Source organism: Sturnira hondurensis, unplaced genomic scaffold (assembly GCF_014824575.4).
Source record: "Sturnira hondurensis isolate 20B ecotype Veracruz unplaced genomic scaffold, ASM1482457v3 Scaffold0010812, whole genome shotgun sequence".
NCBI lineage: Eukaryota > Metazoa > Chordata > Mammalia > Chiroptera > Phyllostomidae > Sturnira > Sturnira hondurensis.
The window spans coordinates 3,886,956-3,905,836 of NW_028083443.1; the positions used below are offsets into that span (position 1 = coordinate 3,886,956).

Consider the following 18,881-nt stretch of genomic DNA (forward strand, 5'->3'; position numbering starts at 1 on the left):
AGGACATGTACCAGTTGCTGTTTCTCCCATGGTGGTTTCTCCCTCTCTCTCAAAGCAATGAACATTTTTTTTAAGTTGGTGGACTGGTAGTTTTCTGATTCTGAGATAAATGACTTCACCAGCTTTCTTCTGTAATCATGGGGTCTTAGTCTTGGATTTATTTTAAAAATATCTATTACCAGGAAAGGGAAGTACCCTTGGACTCCACCTTGATCATAGTTTGGGTCAATGAAATTTTTGGCGTGCCGGTTAAAGGGGAGATGCTGTTGCCTCCACATGATACTCCTACCCTGTTTGTTTTTCCACCTTCTACAAGAGCTTAATTTCCAAGTCTTTGCAGAAGCCTTTCTTGCCTCAGATTCTGGCCCGTTTGGTTCCCAAAGCCCTGTGTGTGGTTTCTGTCAGGCACCGTCATTGACTTTGGTGTTGCTGTCCTCAGTGGTAGATCTGTCTTACTCAGTTTTGCATGCCCCCCCAACACTGGACCCAGCACTGGAGAAGATGGGTGGGTGGGTGGATGGATGGATGGGTGGATGGATGGGGTTGGTGCTAGTGACTGTGTGAACGAGGATAGGTAAAGTGCATTCTGCCCTTTCACACCGAGTCTAACAGAGGAAGATTCCTGGAATTCATTTTACTGAGCTATATCTTCCAATCTTTTTATTAGTAATAAAAGTCAATTGCCTAGCTCTGCATGTCCCATTCTTTTTTTTATTTCTCATGTGTACATAACCCAGGTGCAGAAGAGAAGTACTTTGTTAGGATGCTCAGAAACTCACAATATACATCCCATTAGATCTGCTGTTGACTAGATGTCTCATTAGCTGTTGTCGATGATACGTGACTCAGATGCAGGACTATCTGAATTCTTATGTTTGAAGTCTTTGAGAGGAGGATCTTTGGACAGATCTAGTAGGCAGAAAATCATTAAGGACACAATTGAACTCAAGAACACCATCGATTAACTGGATATAATTGATTTCCATAAAAGTTTCTGGGCCACAGAGCACACCTCAAATGTCTGTTATCAGACCACAGTGGATTTAAACTAGGAATCAGTATAGAAGGGTAACTGGGGAAGCCCCAAAATAAGGGATTATACAACACGCTTCTAAATAACACACAAATCAAGAGAAATTTACAAATTTTTGAACCAAAGAAAATGAAAACAGTTTTTCAAAACTTGTGAAATTTTGATGCAGAATGTAACAAAAACAGGGTTTTTAGTTGTACTTACTTAATAAGAGGAACAGGAGAAGTATGTCTATTCCATTTCCTAAAAACAGGAGTCCTCAGTTGAAATCCTTTAACCAATTTTGTTTTACCTACAACAAAGTCCGAATAAGCTGTACCATTATGGGATGACCATCATTTATGCTCAAAGTCCATTTAACATCAAGCCCAGATATTTTGCTTTCAGTGTAATTCTGATCAAATACATGAAAGTCTACCCTAGCTGGGGTTGCATTAAATCTATAGATCAAGTTGGGCAGAACCAGTATCTTAATATTGACTCTTTCTATCCATGAACTTGGGCCATCTCTCGAAATATTTAGTTACTTAATTTTATTCATGACAATTTTCTTCCTATAGATTTTGTACATATTTTGTTAGATTTATGCCTGTTTTATATAAAACAGACCTCAGAAAAAATGGAAGAAAGAAGGAAGACTAGCGAGGGACCCCTGGACTCAAGAACATCATGGGGGGTTTCCCTGGGTTTTCTTTGACTTTGCATATCCCAGACACGGAACTGAAGAAGCCAGCAACTGGGAAACACCAACACAATTAGTCCCCAGCAAAGCAGATCTTTCCACTGAAGGAACAGTAAAAGGGGTAACCTATTTTGACGATAAGCCACTCTACTGTAGGCAAATACACAAAACCTGTAGTCTCATTCCAACCTCCACCAACAGCACGCGGAGCCTAGAATTCCCATTCTCCAGGCTGTAACAAGGTCCCCTGCCCTTGGTTGGCTTGAGAGGCCCCATTTGGAAGCCTGCACTTGGACGTCAGAAGAGGCTCAGTGGGGAGTCAGGACTTCTGCCAGTGATATAACAAGGTCACCCGTTCTCAGCGTCAGCGGATGCCGCGTGGGAGGAGCCAGGGCTCTGTCCCTCCTCCGCAGTAATGAGGCGGCCCCTGTTTCAGAGTCACAGCAGGCGGGGAACGTGGGCTTCTGCTCCACCGGGCAGTAACAAAGTGGCGACTCCTTGCCTCCACCAGAGTCGTCCGGCTAAAACAAGGTTTCAGCAAGATCCAGAGTCTCTTAACATAATACGGAATGTACAGGCTTCATCCAAAAATTTCTTATCATAACAAAGGTTGCACAGTTACTAAAATCTAAACCAGAAAGAAAAAAGTCAAGAAACGCTCATGTGATTGTTCAAGTAAATATTTAATCTCACAAGTAATTTATGTTGAAGAAAAACCCAAATGATTGCAGTCGTTGGTTAGTCATCTTGCTGTATTGCAAGAATGGTAATAGAAGCAGGTAAGGCTTTATTGATTATTAAGTCCTGAGCTTGACGCTGTGCTGAAGATGTAAAATACAGAGCCTTGGTCATAGGAACATGGACGGAGAGTAAATGAAAGGAACAAGGTAATCCAAAGACCCATGAAGTACTGCAGTGTGCTTGAATTATCCAGGTATATACAATGGGGCCTGCAGACTCTAGAATTTTTTTAGAAATACCTGGAAAATAAAGCTAGTAAGACTTTTGGAGGAAAGAATATTTTTTAGCTTTTACAGAAAAGTGTTTTTCTAAGTGAACAATCTATTCAGTTGCCCTTGTCAGTAAAAATTAAAAATGCTCTTAAAATTTTTTTTAATGTTAAAAAATGGAAAAGATGACATTCCTAAATAAAAAAAGTACTCCCAAAACTTCTTAAATTATTTATTTATATCATGCCCACCCCCTCGAGGTCTGGAATTCTTTAGCATTCCCATATCTGTAAAGAATAATGGAAAATGCATAACTTTAATTTTGTGGCCAAGGTTGTCTTCTTTCCATGGCTGAGAGGAAGAAGAATCGATTAGATGTTTTAACTTAAGGGTCAGTAGCGACTGAGTGGGTATCTGACGGAGTAACGGTTTGTGCCCTTTGGGCTCTGCACCGTGCACCCGTGCACGGTGCTCCACAGACCTTCCCTCTTGCTCATCTCAGGATAAGCCTTCCTGAATTCACCGTTCAAACTTACCGTGAGTGACCCATGTACAAAACTCCTTTCCAGACTGGCAAACACAAGTTGACAGAACTTTTTCCTTGTAACTTCGCTGTTTTTGTATTTCCCCTTACCGAGATGGGAAAAACACATGCCAGAGAATAAACTCCTATTGCTGTGTTTCTATCAAAAATGTAAACCAGCCTGTGGCTTCCGTGTGAACTGGTTGCATGCATACCTGGGAATTTAGTGCCGCTAATTTCTCCTGCATTCAGTTTGAAGCTAGGCCACTAGATATATAGCATTATAACTGTTACGGCTGCTCATAGTGGGTCAGACACTTCAAAATTATGAAAAACCTGTCTCTAAAAATGGTCCTTGCCTTAAAGTATATATTGTTTGGATTGAGTGTTTCCAAGCCTGTACCTGTGTTTTAGTGAAACTGTTCTTGATAGCATTTTCAACCTGTTCTAGGGAATATTCATATTTGCTAATGTATTTCTTTATAAGAAAACATTAGGACTACTTAAAAATGAAATGAAGGTTCCTGGGTACTCTTATGGCTTATTCTGCCAAGTCTGAAAAAACGCTCTTTAAATGAAATGATACAGGGTTTGCAGAGGCCTTCCGCGAACAGTGCACCCCCCAGCACAGGGGCGCCCTTTGGTCCCTGCTCTGTTCCCTGGAGGGACCTTCCTGGGGCCAGTGGCCCAGCTCCTGCCCTTTGGTGGAAACTCCTCACTGCAGTTCTGATGCTTCTGACTTTGCCTTTCTCTCTTGTGCCCTGGAGACTGGAAGCATACTATTTAGGCAGGTGGAAAAAATCATTAATGTCTTACTTATAAAGTTCCATTTATAAAATTTGAAAGTTTGCAGAGTGAACTGTGAGCTGCCTGTTTCCTGCTTAGCACCTAAAGCACACAGGCTTGGGTTTCTGTAAGGAAATATCTTTCCTGAAAGCATTATCAGATTATTTTAAAAGGTGACTTTGAGTTTAGATTTTAACTTTTTTTGAACATATTACCATGACATAAAAACTTGGGTGACTGGATTCATCTGTATGAAGTCTTCTAAGGAAAATTAACATTGGTTAAATAATTTGAACAAACATATTACATATAGTGATTCTATAATTATTAATTGATAATCAAAATATCATTATATAAGTATAATAACCTAAATATTTATATTATGTAATATCTATTGGTAAAATTGGAGAGAACCTTAATTTTAATAAAGAGGTATGATTTAAAGATTTAATTTCTGTTGCATATAAATATATGTTATATATCTACTGAGAGTGACTTTATATTGTGGCAAAAGACATTTTTCACAATTTCTTATATCTTGTACACAGAACTGGGCTTTTGGACATGACAGTGTCATTGTCAATAAGTCTCCAAGACATATTTACTTAATTTTTTAGAGAGAGAAGGGAAGGAGGGCAAGAAAGAGAGGCAGAGAGATAGAGAGAGAGAGAAACATCAATTTTCCCCACTTATTTATGCATTCATTGGCTGATTCTTATATGTGCCCTGATGGAATTGGACTCAGAACCTTGGTGTATCGGGGCAACGCTCTAACCAACTGAGCTCTCTGGCCAGGGCCTCCACAAGGCATTTTGATGCAAAAGTAAAGAATGAAATGGATATAAACAACTTATAATAGAGTGTTATAAAAGAATGTTGGCTGGAAATGTGGAGTTGTGGTAAAATTGAGCACATTTGTATAACTTGTCCATGTGCTGTGTCCATTTAAAATTAAAGATCATAACAAGAAATAAATCCAACCTTCTCCTTCTTCTCCTCCTCCTCCTTCTTCTCTTTCCCTCTCCCCCTCCACTTCCTCCTCCTCCTCTTACATCATCTTCTCCTTTTTCTTCTTCAGTGGAGAGAAGAGGTAGAGAATTACAGAGAAAAGAGCCTGGGCAATAGTAAGTAGGTAAGAGAAAGCAACGTTAGATATTTTAGTTATATGAACTTTTAACTGAACTGGATGTTTTAGTTAAATAAACTTGTAAGTTTTGCACAGTTTTGCATTTACAGAAAAACTGAGAAGACACTGCAGAGCACTCCGGCGTGCCTGGCACCTAGCCCCGCCCCACCCCCCCGTCATTAGCACTGTGCACGGGCAGTGGGGTGGGGGGGGTGCGTGTGTTACAATCCCTGAACCACTTGCTACGTTATCCTTAACTGCAGTCCAGGCTTTTTCCAGATTTTCTTAGATTTTACTCAGTGCCCTTTTTCTGTTCCAGGATTCCGCCTAGAATATCACGGTACCTTTGGTCATCGTGTCCCCTGGGTTCTTCTAGGTGGTGTGCCAGTTCCTCAGACGTCCCTTGTCTTTGATGAATGACCTGGACAGTTTGGAGGAGTACTGCTTGGGTGTGTGTAGAACGTCTCTCAACTGCAGATTGTCTGATGTGTTTCTCATATTAGATTATGGTTATGGGTTTGGGGAAGGAAGGCCACAGAGGTGAGGTGCCATTGTCGTCACATCGAATCAAAGGCACACACTCTCACCAACACTCACCATGGTTGATATTTCCTTGCTCGCTGCCCGAGGTTGCATTCGCCAGATTCTTCTGCGGTGGAGCTTCCCCTGCTGTCCCAGGTCCCGCTCTTTGGAAAGCAGTCACTACGTACAGCCCGCACAAGGAGCTGGGAGTTCCGCTCTACCTCCTTGAGGGCAGAGCATCTCCATAAATTAGCTGAAATTTTTCTGCATGACACATTTGGTTTTTTCTCCCCTGTACACTTTATTCAAATAACCAGCTTTGGCCCTGGCTGGTGTAGCTCAGTGGATTGAGCACTGGCCTGTGAACCAAAAAGTCACTGGTTCGATTCCTAGTCAGGGCACATGCTTGGGCTGTGGGCCAGGTCCCTGGCTGGGGACGCATGAGAGGCAACCACACATGGGTGTTTCTCTTCCCCTCTTTCACTCTCCTTTACCCTCTCTCTAAAAATAAATAAATAAAATATTTTTAAAAATAGCCAATGTTGTCATTGGCTAGTCCTGTGACCTCTGCCAAGTTGCTTTACCTCGATGAGTTTGTTTTCTTATCTTGAAAATCTGTCTTCTTCACATATAATTTTGGAACATGGTAGACCAACATGCTTTGTGCTTTATGAACCGGGACTGGAAGAAGGTTTTCATAATTGTTTCTCTTAGCTCAGATTTCTTGTTGAGTGGTGTGTCCCTCCCCCAAGCCCGCCTCTCCTAGAGGTGATACTGGCTACCAGCCCGTTGGGGGAGGGGGGAAATGTGGCCTCAGGGGGTGGTTGCTGGCTTAGGACAGACCCTGAAGCCTCAGTTGGGATTTCTGCATCACTTTAAATTCCTTCTCTTCCTGCCAGGAAACCTCCTCATCTGGGGAGATTGCTGCAGCTAAGATTACCCAATAGAGCCGTTTTGAGGCTATTAACCAGGTCAGAGGTATGAGGAAAAGAGTGGGTTTTTCTAATCAGGTAACATGAAGAGAGTCTGAGGTCAGGGGCGTTTTGGTCTAAGGAGTCCAGGTCTTTGGCCTCCTTCCCCTGCTCTTTGAGGCTTCCCCTCTCTCTGCTTCTCCCTCAGGACTCTCTTCAGAGTATTTTTGGTTTCAGTTTTGTGCAAGTTCCTCAGGCAGTTGCAGGTTGTTATTAGGATGATTGTCTTTATAAAAGACACTTGAAAGTCAGGTTGGAACAAGGCACATGCACGTTCTTTGCAGAGGATGTGAAGCTTGTTGACTGAAGGCCTGCCTGCCAGAACAGGATCCTTCTGCGTACCCTAGAAACAATCTGCTATTGTCTCGGGGGAGAAAGCGGTGCCAATGAAAAATGAGAACTCCACGCCAGGAGGAGGCATATGGCATTAACTGCTTCACCACTAAAAGCAATTACGGGAAGGAGAGAAAGAGAGAGAGAGAGAGAGAGAAGAAACTCTGTTTTCAGCTTGAAAACACAGAGCACAGACGTGGTGGCCGGAGCACTCTCTCTGGTCGTCCTGGTATGATGGCGGGAACGATGGAGGGAGCAGTTCACCCCCATGTGCACTGTGCTGGACAGAGCTCTCCCTTCATCTGAGCATGCTCAGTGCTGCCCTGGAGAAAGCTTCACCCCCTCAGTTTCCTCCACACTGGTCTGGGTGCAGAAGCTGTGACCTCAGGGACAGCCCTGTGCCAGCACTTAGGGAAAGGGAGGGGCAGCGTGCGGAGCTTTTGGAACACCTTAAGGGGAGAGGATAAAGTGCAGTATTGAGGGAGGGATCCCAGGAAGGAGAAATGAGACAGAAAAGACCAAACACAGTACACTGAATTAAGGAATGGGAAGCTTTTACTGATCCTTGAATTTGCAACTTCACGAGCGTGGGGGCATGAAAAGATAGAAGGGGGAAGTAAAATTTTCAAAGCCCCCTGTCCTGTGTTCTCCCTTAAACTCTGATTAGTAAAAACAAGGGGATATGAATTAAATCTACGTGGGAACTCCATTTTGTTTCTTCCCACACTCTGTGTCAGAGTCTGACGCCGGCTGCCACTCACAGAAAAAGCACAGGTCGTGTCTTTGTTACTGGCTGACTCCCGGTCGCAGCCTGAGGAGTCTCACCCCTGGCCGAGATGGCAGAAAGGGGAAGTTGCCCCCACCCCTCCAGTACCAGATTGGGGGCGGGACCAGGGGGAGGCAGGCACCCACACCACAGAAATCAGAATGGCACAGGGCGGGGTGCTGGAGCAAGAGGCCTGTCATTCTACCCTGGGGAAAGAAGGGCATGGTTGGGAGGTGGACCCACCTGCAGCTCAAAATTTGGGAACTTAACTGATCATTTTGGGAGGGCACCTGGTCTGCCCCAAATCCAAAACTAATATCATCCCAGGGGAACAATAAGACTCTCTCTTGTCTGTGGCTGGCTGCTTGGGACTTGCACTCATATGGTGCACTGGCCTGTCCTCAACAGGGGCCCAGTGGCCTGTGTCTTCCAGGAAGGGGTCTCTCTTTCTGACCTGGTGAAGCACTCACCATATGTTCACATGCTCGGTGGCCCAGGAGTATGTCCCTTTGTTGCCTTAGTGGCCACAGGGCCCACGGACACCAGAGCCTAAAATGGCAGCAGCTGGGAATGAGCTAAACTACCTGGATGACCTGCTTAGCAGCTGTCCACAGGCTCCAGAGGATGGTACTGTCAAATGGAGCAGGATCTGCAGGCACTGTCTTTTGTCTTGGTCTTACTGAAGGCAGGCGGTCGGACCTGGCCTGGGTTCTGCAGAGGAGATGCGCTCTGAGACGGGGAGTCCACCGTTCTCCCAGATCATGCAGCATCTGAATAAAACCTCTTTCCCACCAGCTGCCTAACGAGTCTGACTTTGTTGCAGCAGGCAGACAAACTCCTGTTCTACGTTCAGTGAACATTTTGAGCCTCCTGTTCTTTACCTGACTGCTAACTCAGCCTACCCTGTATTCTATCATGACACCATTCAGCTTTATTGTTTACAAAAAACTCAAGTACTGTGCAACACTTCAAGACTTCAGGAGTTTCAGGAGGCACTGGCTTTATGTGAGCAACCACTAAGGGGTAAAGAAACCAGCTTCTGGGGCAACGGCCTGAGTTCCTGCCTTTTACAGAAGGCCTCCGCACACAGGGCAACAGCTTTCGGAGGAAAAGCTCACTTCTGAGTTACCACGATTCTAGCCAGGTCCCATTCTAATTTCATGCATTTCACATTTCTCTGTGGTCCTTTATCAACTATCTGTGGCAGTGGTAAGGCAGGGTGGGGAAGGATCAGCCCTTCTTTTAAAGTTTGGGTCTCATAATCTCAATACCTGAATCGCAACCGGGTCTGTTTTTATTGTGTGTTTTTCTCTCTCTTAGTCCTCTTCCTGGGTGTGTCCAACAACATTCCGGGGAAGGCTGGACCTCACGTGTGAAAAACTATAGGAACTGTAGACAGTGTTCTTATTTTCTTTTTTGCCCCAGAAAGAATATTCTTTAGCTTCTGGAAGGCAGTTAGTAGAGAAGCAAATCACGTAATTCAAATAGGGAGCAAACCGATTTGTGCCTGAGTCTTAACCTAAGGCGTTGAGTGTTTGGTGTTTGCCCTTGTTTCTAAGGTACAGGAACTCAGACGGGCCCCTGAGTGTTCGCCTGGGTGCCTCCACTCCCATAGCCCTCGTACTCTTTGTTCAAAGAAATCTCCCCAGCACGGTGAGACTGCCGATACCTCTGTTCAGTGTGTTCAGCCTCCTTGCAAACTCTTGGGATCAGCGTCTCCATGTCTTGGCTTGTACCACGGATGAATGGGTGACCGTCTCAGGAGAAAATGTGGCTGGTCTACCAGGCTCATTTGCCTCTTTCTCCTTTCTCTCCAGGATCATCGCTTCTCTTCTCTTGGGACCCTTGGTAGTCTCGAACTCCCATTTTTGACTTTCCTGTCCCGTGAGACTGTTCAAAATACTGCTTAGTTTCTCTGCTGTCAGCAGCCACTTTCTGCCCAGACTCTTTAAATTAATTTTCCTTCTTTCAAGGGTCTTGACCCCTTAAGTTTTGGGCTACTCTCTTAGTTTTTCAACACCATTAATTAGGTGTGTGTGTTGCATTGTTTTTCTATTTTACTATTTTACTTAATGTATTTTAAGTAGGAGAACTGGTCTCTTAGAGGCCAGATAGCCAGGTCCTGCCTTTGTTTCAAATGCCGCCGATGGAACTGTTCTGCAGTTTCTTTTTCTTCTGCCTTGTTTTGAGCCTTTAGTTTTAACCCAAAGAACCAAAAACTACACTATTTTTGACTTTACTTACAGTTTAAATTTAACATCTAATATTTGGGATTCTGTCTCTGAAGGACAGGCGTTCACATTTCTTGCTTCTCACATTATGACTTACAGAGCAGGATAACTGTCGACTAAATGGATTTTAAAGTTTCCATCACTGGCAAGAAATCCCCCTCCGCCCGGGTAATCCAGCTGAATCATTCAGGGTGTCAGCCAGACAGAGATTTCCTGCCTGAGATCCCACAGACCATCTGCATCGTGCTTGAGGCCGAGGAGAAAGGAAGCCAAGAGCCAGGTCACATCAGTTTCTTCGGCTGGAAAATGAATAGGGTGACTCTGGAGGGTATCTAAGTCCTTTCCCACTCTAATAGCTTGTGCACCTGTTAGCCAACCCACACTCACGTTTCGGTCCCTTTAGTGAGGATTTTGTGAAAGGCAGTACCGCATCTGTACCTTCGTCCCTTCAGGCCCCTCCCCTGTTCAGTGGCACTGTGGTAAAGGAGAGACTGCAGTCTGGGTGCTGATTTTTGCATGAACCCTATGCACCCCTTTGTTAATTCCCTAAAGCTACCATAATAAATGACCATACCCTGGGTGGCTTAAAACAACAGGCATTTATTCTCTCATGGTTCTGGGGGCCAGGGGGTCTGAAATCAAGGTGTCGGCAGGGCGGGTACCTTCTGGAAGCACTGAGGTGGAACAGTCCCCTGCCTCTCTCCTATCTCCTTGTGGCTGTCTGCATTCCCTGGAGTGTCGATGTGTCATTCCGATCTTTGTCTCCCTCTTCCCAGCACTGCCTTCTCTCTGCATCTCTCTGTAGCTGCTTTTCTAATGACACTGGTCATTTCGTTAATTTAGGGCCGCACTCTAAATCCAGGCTGACTTAATCTCAGACCTTTTGTTCATCTACAAAGACCCTATTTCTAAGTCATTTGCTTTGAGTTCATGGATAGACGCAAATGATCGGAGAGCACCATTCAAATCACAATAACCATCCAAGAAAATCTTTCTTTTTTTCCCCCATTTTAGGACTAAATTTTAATAGCATGTAAAAGTTGGAACTCTTACGCTTTAAACAAATAACATCTAAAGATGACTGATGGGTTCAAAATGGTTTTATGGAAAGAACTAATCTGTAACAAAAACTTGATGTTGAGTGCAACGGCTCCATCTTTCTTTAAGTCCTCTCTGAAGGATGTGTTTTACTATTGACTTTTAGAGGGAGAGAGAGAGAAAAGAGAGAGAGAAACATTGATACAAGAGAGAGAGAGATGTAGACTGGTGGCTTCCTGCGCACACCTGACCAGGGATGGAACCCTCAACCTTTTTGATGTACAGGGTGATGCTCCAACCACCTGAGCCACGCGAAGAGGGCAAACCTCCATCACTTTTTGAGCAAAGTGTACACAGGTTCCCAGGGAACAAGGTAGCATGTGAGAAAGGCCTACACATACACAACAGCAGGCATTTTCTTTTCCTCTTCTTGATGGTAGATGGGCAGAGAACAGCTGGAACAGCTTCACCAAACACTGTCTGGAGGCCTCGCTGCGTGAGAGCCGTGCACTCCGGGCATTTCACAATACCAACCTCCCCACAGGCAGGTGATGGGTGTCAGCTTAGCCTTCAGTTTTCGATGGTGTCCTTATCACCCCTAAGAGCAAGCTGAGTCCCCGCCAGGATGATGGGAATGTTGTGGCAATGGTGTCCCACGTCAGGACACCACTTTGCAGGGAAGTTTTCAAATTCTGCAGGACTCACAAGAGAAAAGAAAATGAAGAAAACATCTGTCTGCAGATAATCTGTCATAATCTTCTTGTCCAGCATTATCCCATAAGTCCAGATTCACCAGTTTTCCACCTGCAATAACACTGGCAGAATACTCGTCAAAGACATTGAGGATATCGTTTCCAGGAAATGCATTGGTTGTGTAGCTGATTGGTGGGTAAGTTTTAACTGCAGCACTGCCTCCCACCGCCACACACTTGATGGCCTGTATCCGGGCCGATCCGTGGGCCACAGAGCCAGTGGCTGGGCACGGAGGCAAGAAGCGGTGGGCACATGGCTGCCATCAACATAGATCTTAAAACTGTAAGCTTCACGAGGGCAGGGATTATGTCTGTCTTGTTCACTGCAGACATATTCAAGGCATTGAACATTTGTTGAGTGGATGGACAAATGAAGCTGAAGTAGGATTTCAGTGGTAGGTATGCAGTACGCGTTGCCAGCTACAATCAAATGGAGATGTTTGCAATGGAACGCTACTCGGCCATAAAGAAGAAGAAAATTTTACCCTTCGAGACAGTATGGATGGTCTTGAAGAACATCATGCTAAGTGAAGGAAGCCAGTCATAAATAGACAAAAACCATATCTCACGCATATGTAGAATCTAATGGACACACTGAATGAACAAAGAAAATAGACTCATAGATAGAGAGCAGGATGACAGCTAAGGTGGTGGGGGGCAGATGAAGGGGTGGAGGGATAGAGCAAAAAGGAAAAAGGACTCATGGACATGGACAGCAGTGAGGTATTGGCTGGGCGGAGGTGGGGGTAAGGGGATTAAATAGTAATGGAAAAAAACCGCAATAAAGTACCTTAAGTTTTTAAAAAGACAAATGAAGATGTTCATAGACTGATCTTCTAGGGCACTTGCTCTTCATGAGTTCTCCGCATTTATGTAAGAATTTATGCCTTATTGAACTGATGGAAATGAAATCTCTTAATTAGAAGTGTATTACTTTGTAGCCTACTTTAAAAAGTTCATCTTTCTATCATATATGTATTTCTTTACCTTGCATCTTCTTCTTTCTCTTCCTTTCGTTCTCTTCCATTTTGTGTTGATTCAGTACTATCGCCAGTCACAGGTCTTCTGTTTTCTTCTCGGCTCTTTTTTGTTTTCACTTTTTCAGTTCCTTATAATCAGGTATGCATCTGGAATGTAAATATACATATATATATTTCAACAAATTTATATCTCAATAAGATTTAGACGAAAGGGATCCCAAGCATTTCAGTAAATTTGAATCTGAAAAAGGAAAATAACAAAACTCAGCGATTTTTATATTGAGTTTCCCTGAAGAAAGAAAAAGCAGCTACTTTGTATTTTAAGTTAGTCGTTAGAGGAAAAGAATTCCACAATTTCTAGTAACAGCCTTTCGAGGTATTACTGTCCGAGGGCCTTCTAACTGTTAAGCTCGGACATAATGAGGGAGGTGACGCCCTATGTAATAAGCTGCTAGCCATCCCCCTAAGAAACCCTTTCTCACGCCGTTTCCTGCAGAGTGAGATTGTACAGAGGCCTGCGACTATCTAAGCTTGCTGCGCTGTTGGAACGTCCCTATTACCTTTCTGAGCCTCAGATCTGGTTCTTTGATTTGTTCTCTCTCAAGCTCCTTAAAGCTTCTTCTGTGCCAGTTTGGATAGCATTTAGGAATCTTGATGAATTTGCTCATTATCTAATACAAAGTGACATAAAACACCCCTGCCACGGACTCTGCCACATCACCATACCCTGCTGAACTCCTGCAATTCAGTCGGTACTAGATTAATAGCATTTATGTTGTTCGTAGATCTTAGCTGACCTTGATCTGCTAGAAGCTCCCTCCTTTTTATCTCTGTTCCATACTGGGACGGTTTTGTCCTGCATTAACAATGGCTCTTTTGTACATCAAAGCACAGCCCCCTCCAACATCCCAAGTTTTCATTTTCCCTGCATACATAATATGTATCTCTCTTCTGTTCAATGTCTGTTACTTCTTACCTATGTTTAATCGTTGGATAATAGAAATTTCTATTTATTTTGCAAAAGAAAAGTACTTAACAATTAACCTCTCAGTATATGAATCGAAAAAGAAGCAGCTTTGTGAGTAAAAACAGTCATAGAAATGATTTTTTCTCTTTTTTTAAAAGAAGCTATCTAGTCTCATATGTCTCCATTTGTCCACTCTTGCAAATAACAATACTTATTTACCTTGGAAAACAAGAGTTTTAACTACACTGAAATGCCTCTATTTGGTTTGAATATTAAATGTATATATTTAAATATATATACATATATATATATATATATATATGAGATTTCACATGGAGCGATTATCTCTTTATGTGAAATGATAGACGTTGGATAAAGGTTTGTAGGCAATAAATGAGAGTTTAATTGAGTGAGTCAATGATTCCATTTCTTTTAGGAAATTTCTTTGAAAGGCACTTACCAAAAGCCAAACAAACAAATAAGTAAAACAGGAAACAAAAATCTAAAAACAAAACCCTATAACCTAGGAATTACTCTGTAATGTGAATCTCCCCTCCTCTCAACAAAACATCTTAATTATAAAGTAACCTCTTCAATGAGCTTGCTTTCTTCTTCTTCTTTTTTTTGCAATCAGTGAATACTTATCTGATATTTAGTAGGTCTGTGTAAAAGCAATTGCAACTGAGTTCCCCAGCAGTGACTCTGGTAACAACAGCAGGTGGATAAAGGCTTTTATAAAGACTGGTTTTGTGGAGTCTAATTCAGAGTGCTCCAACAATCTCTCGTTTTGACTTGAGGATTCATTTATGTATTTAATGTGTTTCTTGTTCTGGGATCTTGTTTCTCTGCGAAGGAGGTATTCTGTAACTCTTTCTGACAGCAAGATGAGAATTATTTGCTTTCCTCAAAAGAAATTATCCAAATTCTCGAATTTCAGTGTGAATAAATAGCCTTGGACAGTTTTTAAAAATGCAGATCCCTGGGAGCCATCCTGAGATTGCTGCTGTAGGAGAACTGGGGTGAGCACTCCAGCCTGTGTTTTGGGAAAGCAGCCCTGCTGATGCCAATGTGCTTGCCTGCAGATCAACTTTCAGAAACATTGTTCTGAACTATTATGGAGCCGAGAGCTTAGTTCTGGTGCTGGGGGCCCAGGGGAGTGTGACGTTTTGAAGGATACGGTGGAAATGTATTCTGGAACGCTTTTGTTGCACACGGATATATAACAGTTTAAAATCTACAAACTAAGGAGAAGAAACACTTCACTGATATGACTTTGAATGCCTTGCTAAAAGCAGGAAGGGGAAACCCTTGTGGAAATTGGTGTAGAATAGGGGTGTCCAACCCTCAGCCCACAGGCCACACTCAGCCCAGATGTCTGTGAACGTGACCCAACACGAGATCATAAATGTACTTAAAACATTTACTGAAAAATTTACTTAGTTTTATCACTAAGTTTTATCCTAAATTTTATTTCTTAGTGATGTTCATTTTCTAGATTAGTGGTCACCAGCTTGATGAGTTTAAAAGATTATCCAATGGTCCGCTGCATAATTAGGGTTATTATGCGAGAATTTTTTGCTTATCTGTGGTGGTGGATATCACGAAAATTATGCACAGACCTTTTTTTTTGCTCATCAGTTTTCCTTAGTGTTTGTGTATCTCATGTGTGGCCCAAGACAACTCTTCTTCCAGCGTAGCCCAGAGACACCAAAAGGTTGGACACCCCTGGCGTACAAGGTGACATGGAGTGAGGGGTGCTGTCGGAGGTGCAGGTGGCCGGACATTTTGCTCTTCATCTCCTCTGGGCTTATTTAGAATGAGCTGGGTCCCAGGATTGATCATGCAAAATACTAGGACAGGCTAAAACTGCTCCACAAGAACAAAATTATCCACCAGTGCTTCGATGCTTTTTTTTTTTTTTAAGTCTTCCCGTAATTGTACCATAGGGATACTTTGGAAATACAGAGATTCAAATCACTAGACAATTTTTAACTCCTTCAGGATAAATTGCTCATTTCCCCTGATTAATAGGGAAGGGCCATTCAAAGTCTAGATTAACATAATTACTGTGGAGCCCACTTAAAGTTAGATCATATAGTTAATTGTTTTTAATCTACATTTTATTTCAGTTAATTACATGAGATAATACATATGAAAGTGTCTGGCGCAGAATCTGGCATGTGTTACGGACTAAGATCCAATTGCCTCTTTAGCATCTCCCCTCGGATAATTTGCAAACACCCAAACTCAGTATAAGCCCAACTGAACCACCTTTTCTGCCTCCTCCCCAAATGTTCCCTCAACCAACCAGTTACTCAAGCTAGAAACCTCTGTTCCATCCTTGATGTCCTATGTCCTCCAAGTCTTATTTGGTTTCCTACATACCTCTCTTTTGGGGGGAAGTGGGGTGGATGAAGAACCATTTGTATTTTATTTTTATATTCTTTTTCCTTTCCGTTGAACTTACTGTGGTGACACTGGCTAATAAAATGATACGGTTTCAGGTGCACAATTGCATGGCCCATCATCTGGATGGGGTACTGTGTGTTCACCGTCCCCAGGCAAGCCTCCTTCTGTCACCATTTGTTCCCGGACTCCATCTTGCACCTCCCCCCAAACCCCCTTTCCCTCTGGTAATCACCATACTGTTATCCGTGTCTATGAGCTTGGTTTTTTGCTTAATCCCTTCACATACATAGCTCTTAAATCATCCACTTCACTCATTCATTGCTCAGTGAACCAAACAGTAGGTCCTGTAGGAAGGTTCTGGGCAGGTGGTGTGCACTCACCTTCAGGTCCAAAGAGATTCGTACAGGCAAAGAACAGAGGGGGTTGGTGTGCAAGGGGAGGGTGAGGGGTGGATCGCAAAGGGCCCTTCAAGTCATGTCAAAAATTATTGACATTTTGTCCTAAGAAAAATGAGAGAAGTTTGAAGAGTTTCAAGCACGGAAACGGCAGGATGAGATCTGAGTTTTACGAAGATCACTCCTTCCGATCTCTCCGATCCCCTTTGTCACAACGCAAGACACCGTGACGGTAATGAGCATCTGTCCTGGGGAGCACTCCACCTGGTCTCTTTGCCTTCCTCCTCCTCCCCTCGGGCGCGTGCTCCTCGTTTCAATTAAGCAAATGGAGCGACTCACAAATAAAAATCCTGGAAGTCTGATTATATCCCTCTCCTATTTCAAGTCTTCTAGTGATTTCTTAATGTCCTTAGGATATCATGGATATTCCTTCACAGGGATTCAACAGCTTAAGGCTAATGCTCACCTTTCCAGTCTCTTCTCTCAGCACTTTCCCCTTCACGCCCTCCAGGTTCACTGACCTTCAGTCAGGTGTGCTGTTAGCACAAACCTTTTATGCTTACACCACACTCCACCTTCCTTTTCTCCCTCCCCTCCTGCCCAGCTCGGCTGAGGGTGTCAAAAAACCTTTTTAAAAAAAAAAGTTTAACATTTTTAAATTTTTCTCGATGTACGCTATTACAGATACGCCCGTTCCCCGCCCCTGCCTTTGCCACCTCCCCGCCGCCCCTTCCCTCTGGCCATCACTACACTGCGGTCTGTGTCTGCACATTATGCACAAATGAGCTCCACTGTGTGCGGTTCCCTGTTGAGGACTGCCGCATTTCCCAGTCGAGACATTTATCACGCGTTTTTCCGGTAGGCTTAAGCTCCAGCAGTGTCTGTCCTCATCAGTAAGTTACTTCGCCATAGATCCTCGGGCAGTGCCTGCCCCAGGGCAGGCTCTCAGGAGACCTGGTGGGGTTTCAACACACGCCTGCCGAGTGAAAGCATAAAGAGTCTAGTGCTTCCCTTTCCTTGCTCCTTATAGCGTCTCTTCCTTCTAAAGAGTTCATTGGGAAAACGAATATCTCAAAAATGGCAAATCTATTTTGGATTTAGATGGCATATTCTAATCTGCTTACCATGGTGGAGATAAAGGTAACCAGGTTACATTTTCAATAGGGGTGTGACATCTGATAGAGTAGGCAAACAGGGAACAACTAAAGGGACATTACGTCTGCTGTAAAGGAGGAGTGCTGGTTGCTCTCGGCGGGGGTGAAACTGGTTCTCGTGTCCACCGGCAGCAGTCTGACCCCCGGGTCACTGTGCACCTGCCGTCTCTGTGCATCCGCACGCTGTCTGAACTTTGCCAATCTGACCATGATGAAAGTTGAATTTCAGTATAGTATTAATTGGTATTTTAACATTATTTTCTGATTGAAGATCTTTAAATGTATTTAAATATTTTATTTATTTATTTTTTAGAGGGGCAATGAGGGCATGAGAGAGGGAAACATCAATGTGTGGTTGAGGCTCTAGTATCCCCTACTGGGGACCTGATCTGCCACAGCAGGCATGTGCCCTGACTGGGAATCGAACCTGTGACCCTTTGGTTCACAGTCTGGCACTCAGTCCATTGAGCCACACCAGACAGAGCTGAATATCTTCTTATATTTTTAAGAGATATTTGCATTTACTCTTCTGTGGCTTGTCTGTTTTTAAACTTACTTTTTATTGTTTTTCCTTATTAATATCTAGAAACTTTAAGTATGAGAGAAATTAGATATTTTTTGACATAAATTGCAAACATTATTCCCTGTTTTTGTATTTTGACTTAAGTAATGGTATATATACATATATACATGTGTTTACCATGTAGAAATATCCTCTTATTAAGTTATCAAATTTAAAGCCTTACTTTATGATTTCCAGATTTTTGTATCAACTTCAGAAAGACTTTTCCTGCTCAAAGATTTCCTAAATTTTTTTTCAGTTTTCTTTTTTTTAAAAAATATTTTATTTATTTATCTTTAGAGGGGAAGGGAAGGAGAGAGGAAGAGAAACATCAATGTATGGTTGCTTCTCGTGCATCCCCTGCTGGGAACTGGCCCTTGCCGGGAACTGGCCTGCAACCCAGGCATGTGCCCTGACTGGGAATCGAACCACAATTGTCTGGTTCGCAGGCCCGCGCTCAATCCACTAAGCTACACCAGCCAGGTTCAGTTTTCTTCTAATGTTCTAAATGCTTTATTTTCATGTTTAAATATTTGATTGAACTGGGATTTCTTTTATTGTAAATTATGACGTAAGGAATCAATTTTTCCCCTGAATGACTATCCAGTTGCTCCCCTGCCTTTTACCAATGGAAAATACTTGATTGATTTCAAGTGCCATTTTTGTCAAATATTACATTTCACATTTTTTTCTGTAATTTA

At 43.1% G+C, this 18,881-nt stretch overlaps 1 pseudogene; it reads right to left on the reverse strand.

The window, feature by feature from the left end:
- Positions 1–820: 820 nt before the first annotated feature.
- Positions 821–17,828, reverse strand: LOC118996110 (ras-related C3 botulinum toxin substrate 1-like; annotated as a pseudogene).
- Positions 17,829–18,881: the final 1,053 nt, after the last annotated feature.